This window comes from Nicotiana sylvestris, chromosome 5, assembly GCF_000393655.2.
Source record: "Nicotiana sylvestris chromosome 5, ASM39365v2, whole genome shotgun sequence".
Taxonomy (NCBI): domain Eukaryota; kingdom Viridiplantae; phylum Streptophyta; class Magnoliopsida; order Solanales; family Solanaceae; genus Nicotiana; species Nicotiana sylvestris.
Window position 1 is genome coordinate 29,025,299 of NC_091061.1, and position 7,238 is coordinate 29,032,536.

Sequence of the window (7,238 nt, forward strand, 5' to 3'; positions counted from 1 at the left end):
AATTGGTTTCGGATTGAATGTTGATCGGCTTCTAGATTGAGTAAGGAAAACCAAAAGAAAAACCGAGTTGAGGTATGAGAGAGGATTTCACCCGTTTCCCAAAAAATTATACCCAAAATGTCCCGAAACTCTGCCGAATTTTGAAAAAAAGAGACGAAAAAGGATTCCTTGAAAAAAGAAGTTTCTTGAAAAGAGAAGAATTAGTCCTAAATGATTTTTTGTTTTTTCCTTTTCATGTCAAAACTAGACGAACTACGCGGGTTGATTCTCACCGGATTTGGGATATGTAGACAATCCTTATCGGGTCCAGCCCCGCTTTTTGAAAATTTTTGAAACAATATATGAAACATCACCATTTTGTCGTAAATAAAGTGGGTAATGCCGTTCTTGTCTAAATAGTCGAATATCCCAACGGGACGCCGAAGGATTATTTTTGCAAGAATAGCCGCTGACTGTGTTTTGTTAAATTTTGGCCACTTAGCGAGCACAACCCTAAAAACTTCCATTTCAAAATGTTGAAGGGCCCGTATTCGCAAAAGTAGCCCTGACTTCTTTATTTTTGCAAAATAACCCCTTTTATCAGTTTTTCAAATGAGATTCACTTTGTGTGTAAACCAATCACCCCAATCTAAATGTGCAGAATGAGCACGAGTCAAAATTTACTAATGAAGGTCATGTCCAAGATTTCGTTGGATCTACTCATGTGGTGGGGAGATTTGGGTAAAGAAGGACGAGATGTGGTCAACATTTATTTGGGAGGGCTCACCGGATTGATGAAGATCAGGTCTAGAGGAGACATAATAAAGGCACTGGTAACATTTTGGGACCTAGCACACGATGTCCTACACTTCTCAGATTTTAAACTCACACCCACCTTGGAAGAGATAGCGGGTTATATGGGAAGTATTGAAGGTCTAAGGCATAAGTATCTGGTCGCTCCAAGAACTGTTACCTCTTACAAGTTCCTGGATTTTCTAAAAATAAGTAGGGGAGTCCAGTACGCATATTTGATGGTCGTTTTTTCCACTTTATGCTTTATATACCAGAGGTATGGGCATGTAGGAGGATTTGAAAACCCGGAGAGTGGGTTTGTAGCAAAGGGAACTGAGCAAAATGGGATGAGCATAAGCGTTTTGCTTTCATAGTAGCTTTCTTTGGCCTCGTGGTGTTTCGCTGAAAGGATGGGAATATCGATCTGCATGTAGCTGGAGTCGTCAATGTCTTGATTACCAACACCAAGAACACCCTCGCCCCTATGATAGTGTTTGAGATATACCGAGCTCTCATAGCTAATAAAGTTGGGGCAGACTTTTTTGAGGGATGCAATTTGCTATTACAAATGTGGATGATCGAGCATCTGTGTCACCGCCCTCAATATATGAGTTATGGATCCACGGAGAAAAGTTACATTGATGAGTTCGGCAGAAAGATCTCAGGTTTCAAGTTGCCATAAGGGTTTGGAGATTGGGTATCCCGCCTTCGCTCCATCACTGCAGGGCAAATAGAGTGGAACTAGGTTGTCTTCCAATTGAAGAAATTGTGTATATGACTGCCACCAGGCCTTACCTCATCCTAATGAGTCTTCGAGGCATTCAGCCTTAGGCTCCATACTGGGTAATGAGACAGTTGGGAATATGCCAGGTGATGCACCCAGATGAAGATCTTAGTGTTCATGCGGTCGAAGTCAGCCCCAATAGCCAATTTCATGAAGAAATAGTTCGTCATATTTGGAATGAGTGCCAGTATTTGACAGAAAACACCCGAGTGTGTGACCTATCTAGAGGCGAGGTCTCACCCACCTATCTTGCCTGGTATAGGAAGAAGAACACCGCAAGGGACGAACCTGAAAGACCAACCAAAAAGCCTCACATCCAGCAATTTGTTGAGGCCTCGCAAGAACAGTGGGCTTGGTTGGCCAAGGAGAATGAGTACAGAGCCACAATAGGAAAACTGGAAAAGCAAGTCAGGGATCTTCAGTTTTAGAATGGTTTGCAAGCCGCCGCAGATGAGGGCGAAAAGAAAAAGCTAGCCAAAGAAAATGACGCCCTACGAGCCCAAATTTAGGAAATGAAATTAGAAGCCGAAAACCCCGCTTGAAGTGCAAAAGATGAAAAACTTATAAGTAACCTTAGGCAAAAAGTGGGTGAATATGGTTTTTGATCTGAACAAGGCAGAAGGAAAACTGGCAAAAGCTCGAACAAAATTGGCTAAAAATGGGGAGGAACGAGCACGTTTGGTCAAACAGTTAAAAGAGAAATATGATAATGGAATCATGGGTTAAAGAAAAAGATCACCGTCCTCGAGAACGAAATGACTAAGCAGGCAAAGCATTTCAAAGCAGAAAGAGAACACTGTTTTGCACTGATGTCACAGTTATAAAAAGACCTGCAGTAGCTTCAAGAACAAAATCATACAGCTGAACAAGTGTTAGGGTCTAAGTCTCAGCAAATTGGATGATTGCTCCAAGAAAAGGGTATCATCAGGGAGAGAGTTAGAGAAATCGCTGACTACATCGTCATGAAGTGCCATGAATGTGAATACATGACTAGAACCACCTTCATTTCCGCGTTAATGACCTTCGTGTACTAAATAATGAGTGACCTGGAGCGTCTTCAAGGGGATCTTGCGCATAGGCTCGTGGCCAGGCCGATTGATGTCCCACGGGCCCCTAGAGTAGTTGAGGTATTGATGTATTCATGATTTTCATTCGAGTCTGTATTTTCATTTTTCTTTGGCGGAGTCTGTTAGTCTATTTTTGAGTGTGTATTTTCATCTTTCTATTGGAGTCTGTTAGTCCCCCATTTTGAGTCTGTAGTTTTTAAGATTAAATTCTGTAGGATGAGTTGTTCTAATCAAGATGTTTTTATTTTATGAAAATTTCAAAACCCCAAACAAAGTTTTTTTATTTATTTTATCCTTATTCCCAGAACTACGCTTGGTCTGATTCATGTGGCGTCATGACACGTAGGCAATCCCTATAGGATTCGATCATAACCGTGGAAAAAAAGAAAAAAAAGAGATAAAACAAGAGAATTGTGGGAGGGAAGTAATAGAAAAACAAGAGAGAAAATGAGGGAATAAAAGAAAAACAAGAATCAAGCAAATAAAAGCAGGAATGAAAAAAGAGAGAAGTTGCAAAATGAAAATTAGGAAAAGCCGGGATGACACAAGCAACCGATCAAATGCATAATAGATATGGTTAACTGCTTAGGTGCATTGCATCCCCAACGTGCAGTTGCCTATCTATTAAGCCCTGATCGCTAACAAGCTTTTTGTTGATTCAGTCCAGGCATGTGGTTAGTTTGTTTGGCATTCTGGCAACTCACCCGTACAATACTAGGTATAAAGACAAGTTGATCATGGCTAACCAAGAACTGGATGCAAGTGTTATTGATCCATCAAGAGAGGGAGAAGAGTCTGATGTTAATCTAAAAGAGGAGTTGTATAAGCTGAAACCCCAGATGGCAGAGATGTACCAGGCATGGGTAAAAGGGCATCCACCACCATCCTACCCCGCCAACCCTGCTTTCATCCCACTGTTGGCTCAATCCCAGGAACCTCCCACTGTTGATTCATCTCCAGTCTTTCCCATTTACCACCACTACTAAGGCACCACTTCCCAGACTCCACAATCTCCACCACCCAAACCAGTCCCGTACCCTCCTCCACTAGCCACCCCTGTCTTTGTGGCACCCCCACCCGCTACACTCTACCGCTCTTCCAGTGAGCCTTTATTTCAGACCCAGGATAACCAATATTATCCCCCGGAGCATACTTTCAAGGCCACATAACCTTACTCCTACACTCCTCGTTTCGACCTCCCTGTTGAGACTGAGAAACCACCTAAAAACCCAGAACAGGAGGAGATTTCTAAAAGGTTAGAAGCCTGGAACAATCATTCAGAAACATGCAGGGATTGGGAGGCCAGGTGAGCGTAGCATACAAAGATTTGTGTCTATTTCCTGATGTTCAGTTGCCGGTGGGATTTAAGATGCCAAAGTTTGATTTGTATGATGGGCACAGAGACCCGGTGACCCACTTGAGGGGATTCTGCAGTAAAATGAGAGGAGCCATCGGGAAATATGAGCTTTTGATGGCATACTTTAGCCAGAGTCTGAGTGGCTCGGCATTGGAGTGGTACACTCGTCAGGATCACCGCAGATGGTATACCTGGGATGATTTGGCCCAAGCATTCGCCCGTCATTTCCAGTACAACATTGAGATTGTTCTAGATCATTTGTCTTTGACTAAGATTGAGAAGAAACCTAGTGAAAGTTTCAGAGAATATGGTTTTTGCTAGAGAGAACACACGACAAGAGTCAACCCTCTGATGGTGGAGAGTGAAATGGTGGAGTACTTTCTGCAGGCTCTGGAGCCCACCTACTTTGGCCATCTGATATCGGCCATAGGCAAGTCATTCAATGAGGTAGTGAATATGAGTGGCATGGTGGAAAAATGACTTAAATCAACCAAAATTATGAGCTACTCGACTATTAAAGCAACTACCCAAGCAATTCAAAACGGTACTGGGGGAGTGATTGGAAAGAAGAAGAAAGAAGATGTGGCAACAATTGATTTAGGATCATGGTTTGGACCCAAAAGCCCATCACACCAATATACCCAGCCTCGAACCCATCACCGAACCTACACCCACCCCCATGTAATCCACCCCAATACTACTTCCCATCACCAAACCCTCATATTTCTATCCACCATGCCCAAACATATACTCAACCTCCTGCCTATGCATAATGGCGTGCCCCATCTGCACAAAACACCTACCCAACTCCAGAAAATGCTTACCCACCCCACAAGCCTACCAAAACCCTTCCGGCCTAGGTTTCCGAACCAATCCAGCATTTAAAAACGAGAGGATGCAGCAGAAGAAAACCTTTACCCCGTTGGGGGAGTCTTATAATAGTTTGTTCCACAGATTGAGACAATTGGATATGCTGAGGCCAATTGAGTTGAAATTGCCAAACCCTCCTCAAAAGAATCTTGATTACTCTGTAAGTTGTGAATATTTTTCTGGTACTCCGGGGCATGATACAGAGAAGTGCTAGTACTTGAAAAATGCCATCCAGAAGCTCATTGACACAAACCGGATTGAAGTCCAAACTCCGGAGGAACCCAACATCAACCAAAACCCACTACCAACCCATCACGAGACAAACATGATTGAGATAGTACATAAGGGAGGGGAGCCCAAGACGCCTTCATATACCGTCATGAAATTCGGTCCAGTGAGGTCAAGTCAGTCAAAAAACCAACGGTTGAAGGATCAATGAACAAGTTAAGCATGACAAGTGGCGAACCATCTGTGGTAGCTAAGAGAGGATCCCTAATAAGTTAGGATTTTAAAGTGTTTATGTCCCTACTTGCCTATGCTTTGAGTGTAAATTGATACAAAAACAGTCCCAAAATACTCACAAGTTGTGCTTGATTGTAGGGTTGATTGACAAAGTGACAAAATGTCAAAGATCAGCTCAAAAAGGAGTGAAACCTGCTCAAGTATCAAAGACCAAGAGAAGTGAAGAAAAAAGGGCCTAGTGCGGACCGCGTAACAATGACCACGGCCACACTAGGAGGTTCAGAGACTGGACATTTTCGAGCCTAAGGTCACACGGTCGCGGTAGGATTCACACGGCCCACGGAGAAGCTTCGCGGTCGCACTCCTGCTCTGTGCGGTCTGCGTTCATAGGGTTCAACAAATGGGCATTTGTCCTCATACGGTCCGCGGTCACGTCTGCGCGGACTGTGATAGTTTCCTTTACGGCCGCGGTACACTCCCACGCAGTCCACATCCCCCAGTTCAAGTCATCAAACAACTGAAACCCAAGAGTCAGTGCGGTCGCAGTCCATTTTGTGCTGCCCGCACTAACCCTACAAGGGTATTTTTGTCCAGTTTTTCTAGCCTAGTATAAATAGAACATTTAACTATTTTTTTAAAAGGGGGGTCAGATATGAGAACAGGAGAATAGCTACGCTTGGTGTTGTAGCCATTTTTGGCATATTTGCTTCCCATTGACAATTGATTATTGTAGTTTCTTTTTAGTAATTAAGTAATATGTGTAGTTCTTCATCTATTTCTTTAGTTTCTTCTTTAATTATGTGTAGCTAAACCCATTAGCTAGGGTTGTGACTCAACCCTAGTGTGGATAATTTATGGGTGTTGCCATCTAGGGTTAGATTGACTATGGGTGTTTGTTATTTGGGTTGATTTTATGATTTAATTTAGAATTGGTGGTTGCAAACACTAATTCAAGCTTTGTGGGTTTACCTCTTCTTGAGAAAGAGAGTTTATGAACTCAAAATTGACCCAACAAGGAATTGGGATGGACTCATGAGAAATGATAGTCCCAATTAACGGGTTAAATCTCGAGAGAGTAATCACCCTACTTGAACCCTAGTTGCTTGGTCTAATTTGCCAACCCAATTGGTCTCGAGAGAGTCAATTGGGTAAAATCATTCTCTCTACCGAGAGGTGTGAGAGTGGGTAAAAATTGTGCAATGATTATAGCATAATCCCCAAATATCAATCGAACCTAAGTAACATCTACCCGTCAATTAGCCACTAAGGTAATGCCACAACCCTAGTGCTCTTCCTTCCCATTAATTACACCTTAGCAATATTCTCCTAGCATAATCTATCTTTAATCCGTAGTTTTATAATAGTAGTTATAAATACAAAAAACTCAAAAGATGATTGAAGTGACATTAGAAGCACAACCACAACTCTAGGCTAGACAAAAAATACAACTCCACTACTAGCTCCTTGTGTAAATTCGATCCCGGACCTCTATTCGGGTAAAAGATATTGTGATCCGCTCTTCCTACCATAGTGTAGTGTCGAGTCGGCAGCGATCAGCTTTTTGGCGCCGTTGCCGGGGAGCTTACAGTGTTGTCTATCTATTTAGTTAGTTTTGTGTTTTGCTTCTCTTTCCTTCTTGTTTAGTAATTTTGTTTGTGTCGATCAATCAGGTACAATGGCTCTTAATGTAAATGACCCTCTTGGCAATATGATAGCGGGGGAAGAGTTAGAGGATCTAGAACCAGATGAGGTCTTACCTCAACTTCCACAGAGAGGCCGACATGTTAATGTAAATGCAAATGAGAACAACAATATTCCAGACCCTCCTCTGCCACCACCGAGATTGGCTCCCAGAGTTTTACCAAATCAAGGATACGCCAGTGCTATTGTTCCTCCCCGAATCCGGGCGGGGAACTTTCAAATCACA